Source organism: Talpa occidentalis, unplaced genomic scaffold (genome assembly GCF_014898055.3).
Source record: "Talpa occidentalis isolate TD23 unplaced genomic scaffold, MPIMG_talOcc4v2.1 talOcc4.18, whole genome shotgun sequence".
Taxonomy (NCBI): domain Eukaryota; kingdom Metazoa; phylum Chordata; class Mammalia; order Eulipotyphla; family Talpidae; genus Talpa; species Talpa occidentalis.
Window position 1 is genome coordinate 15,992,840 of NW_023601851.1, and position 4,360 is coordinate 15,997,199.

The 4,360-nt window shown below is 60.8% G+C and overlaps 1 pseudogene; it reads left to right on the forward strand.

Annotated features, from left to right (window-relative positions):
* The first annotated feature begins 2,943 nt into the window (after positions 1–2,943).
* LOC119250902 (olfactory receptor 11L1-like) lies at positions 2,944–3,932 on the forward strand (annotated as a pseudogene).
* The last annotated feature ends 428 nt before the right edge of the window (positions 3,933–4,360 follow it).

A 4,360-nucleotide genomic window follows, 5' to 3' on the forward strand; every position in this document is an offset into this window, starting at 1 on the left:
TGGGTGCTTGGATGTGCTCTCGTGGGTGCACCTAAAACTACAGTGTGAAGCGGAAGGCCGCTGGCACCCATCTGTCCTCAGGATGGTCCCCTGGGTACCTGCTGCCTAGATTTTCAAGAAACACCCATTTGTTTGAGTCAGTCCAGTTCAGCATCTCCGGGGCCATCCTAAGCTACATTTTTAAAAAGTTTTCCAAAGAACTGCTTGGGTCCCAGGGGTGCCGCCCTGCCTGAGCCCCCTGGGCAGTGGGGAGTCTCAAAAGTTTGCTTTTGTTGCTTATTAACTCGGTTGGCAAATCGTGGAAGAGTACCTGGGAGGAGGATTCCCCGAAGGCCAGGCCCCAGGAGACCTGGGTTGTTGAAAGGTGGAGCATGTTCCAGCCGCGTCACCCGCAGAAGATGGCCAGTTGCAGCCCACAGGAGGGAGCCAGGGCCGGCGTGTGGGGCGGAGGGCAGCAGGGCTGAGCCAGCAGCAGGGACGACCTTGGGCAACGTGTGCTGGTGAGGTGGACAGGTAGGCCCAGGGCTCAGAAGGCAACCAGGAGAGGTGTGTTTGGAGCCAGAGGCCATGCCTGTGGGTGAGGGGCTGTGAGCCTGAGGCTGCAGGCCCTGCAGATGCTCTCTCCAGGTGGGATTGCCTGTGCCTGTGGTGCCTGGGGAGCAGCAGGGAGGCCCTAGCCCAGAGGAGCCTGGTGGCCCTGGGGCATGTTATTTTCCATAAAGGCTCCAGGGAAGCTGGCACCTGGGAGGTTCTGCCTCGGGGCGGGTCTTGTTGACTGAGCTCATTGTAAATCAGGTGATCCAGTCCTAGAATAGCCAGGACTTGATGTCAGCCCCGAGCAGGTCACCCCACCACCTGCTCGCACCCCCACCCCTGCCACCCCCACCCCCGCCAACCCCCACCCTGTCACCCCAGCACCCTGTCCTGCTGCAAAGGGCTAGGCCCAGCAGATCCTTTTTCCCTTGTGTCCTTGACTGCATTTGTGGGGGACACTAGGTGACTCGGAAATGGGGCCAAATCCCTGTGACCCAACCACGTTGCCCATGCTGACCCCGTCAACCAGGCCCTGGTGGTCTCGGCATTTAAATTCTGCCTTTTTCTGGTCACTGCTCATGTCATGGAATTGGGAGCAATGGCAGGAAAGGACCATGTTCCAAAGTGAATTGTATCACTCGCTGCCCTGTGGGGTCATGCTTCCCCTCAGCCTGGGCTCCTGGACTGGCCTGGGGTCAGCCTGCCCAGGGCAGGGCCCAGGAACAGTAGTGAGCAGAGAAGGCCAGAGACTGCGGTTTGTGTTGTGTGCAGGAGCAGAGATGGGGTCAGAACAGAGACCCAGAGGTCTGGTGCCTCTGAGGAGGAGGGGGAGTGGCTGGGAGGGAGCAGGGCAGGCTGGCCCTAGGCACAGAGAGCAGACACCATGTAGCAGGGCCAGCTCCTGGGCGCAGCCAGCAGGTGGAGCCAGGGGCATTTTTCACTGCAGAGCTCCAGGGACCATGGCTCCGGAGCCCTGAACTGGCCGTTCTCTGCAGCCTCATGCCCAAGCCCCTCGCCAAAGCATCTGCTTTATGCTCTGGTTTCCAGCCTAGCAGAGGCCTCTGCTGTGGCAGCTGCTCTGTCCACTTTCCCAGGAGGAAGGACGGGTGTGCCTGGGGTGCAGGGAGACTGGAGCAGTCGGGTGGGAGGGGCGGCACTCCTTGGGGGGATGCGGCATTTCCGGGGGTGTCGGTTAATTTGGGAAAGAGACTAAATAAAGCCACAGCTGGCTCAGGTGCAGCCTCTGTGGGAGAGGGGCGTGGACGGGGGCGATGCACCACCCATCGGGTTCCTGGGGAGACAGAGGGGGGTGCTGAAGGAGGGCCTCCGGGTACTTCAGCTTCATCACTTTCCTACACAAAAAGTCTTGGAAGGTTTTGGAGAAGTGCCTGAAATAGTCACTAGGGGAGAGGGAGGGAGGCGGAAGGGCCTGCGGCTGGAGCCCTGGACCTGGGCATTACAGAGGTGATGTCACTCTCAGTCCTTGATGAGGGAAGCCCCTGATGGCGGGTGGATGCTGGCTTTGTCCAGAACTAGGCTAGACCTCGAAAAAAGGAGGGTTGACTTGTTGACTGGACACAAAGTCCGATGACTAAGCTGGTGTCCACCTGGGTGAGAAGGTACCGGTGGAGATGCAGGCTGGCTCAGCCCTGGCCACACAGACACACACAGACACACTCAGATGCTCAAGTGCCCAGAGAAGGTGTCCATAAACACGGAGGGCAGAACACAGTCTGCGGGGCTGGGAGACGGGCCAGGTGTGACCTGTTTCCAGATGAGGGTCATCTGTGGGAGGAAAGGGCGGAAAACATAGCAATTAATTTTTTAAAGGTTTATTTATTTATACATACAAGAACTGGGGTACAAGCCAAAGGTTGGGGGGGGTGGGTGAGAGGATTTACCAGAGACCAGAGACAGAGTGGGGAGCAGAACAGGCAGATCTACTGAAACACACTGCTGAGGGGAGCAGCAGGGAGACAGGAGAGGTCTGCCTCGCTCAGTGGGTCACTCCCTGGCCGGGAATTGAACTCATGCCTTAGTGGCTGGCGACAGCTTCACAGTGCTGAGACTTAACCCTTGCACCACCAGGGAGGCCCAGCTATTAATTGTATTTCCTGAGTTCGGCTCAGTGAGCCCCTTCTTACCTGTGGTGTTGAACCTGGAACTTCAAGATCTCAGAGGGTCTGGTGAGTGGAGCTTGCTGAGGCCCTCCCCCAACTCTTGCACCCCCTTCGCCTAGTGGGTTGAAACTACAGTGGTCTAAATGCCAGGTGGAGCCATGCACGTTCTTCCAGAAAGCTGTCGTGGAGACGGGAGTGCTTGAAGACAGTCTCTCACGTTCCAGACAGCACGAAGGGATTTCATGCCTTGCCCGCAGTGCTTTCCAAGGTCTCTTCCCCTCCGCAGGCGATGGAGCCCCCAAATGTGTCTGCTGTCACTGAGTTTCAGCTGCTGGGGTTCCAGAACCTTCTCGAGTGGCAGTTCCTGCTGTTTGCCATCTTTCTGTTCATCTGTGTGCTCACGGTGGTGGGGTACATCGTCATCATCGCCGTGGCGAGCCATGACCGGTGGCTGCACACGCCCATGTACAGGTTCCTCAAGCACCTGTCCTTCCTGGAGGTCTGGTACACCTCCACCGTTGTGCCGCCTTTGCTCGCCATCCTGCTGGCCCGGGGCGGGCCGCGCCATCTCCTTCCCCGCCTGCATGGCCCAGCTCTACTTCTTTGTGTTCTTCGGGGCCACCAAGTGCTTCCTCCTGGCCACGATGGCCTATGACCGCTACCTGGTCATCTTCAGCCCCCTGCACTACCCCTCTTGATGTGCCCCGAGACCTGTGCCAATCTGGTGGCCATCTCCTGGGTGGCCGGGGTGGGCACCGGGGCTCTGTCCTGCGTGATGATCTCCAGGCTGGACTTCCGTGGCCCCAACCGGATCGACCACTTCTTCTGCGACCTGCCCACCCTGATGCGGCTCTCCTGCTCCAGCTTCTACGTCACCGGGATGGTCATCTTCGCCCTGTCCGTCGCGGTGCTGTGCGTCGCGGTGCTGTGCGTGTGCTTCCTCCTCACCCTCGTGTCCTACGTCTTCATCGTGGCCGCCATCCTCAGGATCCCCTCCGCCTCCGGCAGCGCCAAGACCTTCTCCACGTGCGGCTCCCACCTGGCCGTGGTCACCATTTACTACGGGACCATGATCTCCATGTACGTGCACCCCAATGCCCACCTCTCCCCCGAGACAAAAAACTCATTTCCGTGGTCTACACCGTGGTCACCCCGCTGCTGAACCCCGCCATCTACAGTCTGAGGAACAAAGACTTCAAAGAGGCTGTCAGGACAGCGATGACGAGGAGGGGCCGCGTCTGCGGCCTCAGAGTGAAGGGTGGCTTCTTGCTCAGGTGAGGCCATCCCGTGGGGCTGGGCACGGCCCCGGCTGCCCGCAGGTGGGGCTGCTTCCCGCCCTCCCGTGCCGGCCGCCCGCTGCGCCCCTGCCTGCCCCGCTCGCCCGCCCGCCCTCGAGGGGTCCCTGCACGTGGCCGGCCCAGCCCGTGTGACCGGTGGATAGAGGCCGCCTTCAGCCCTCGGGGGGCGTCCACCGCGTCGCGCCTGCCCGCGGGGGGGCATCCGGCGGCAGCGGGAGGAGGCGCATCCAGGCCGGCCCGAGGTAGGCGGGCCGGGGCTTCCGAATGCTGGACTGGTCAGCAGAGACGGAGATCCGGGCGTTTGTCGAATGAAATTTTAGGAAAAGTGTCATGGCGGGAGGGAGGGGCGGGCGGGGGAGGGGGGCAGGGGCGAGGGGGCAAGAGACAGAGGAGGGCAGAGGAGAGCGC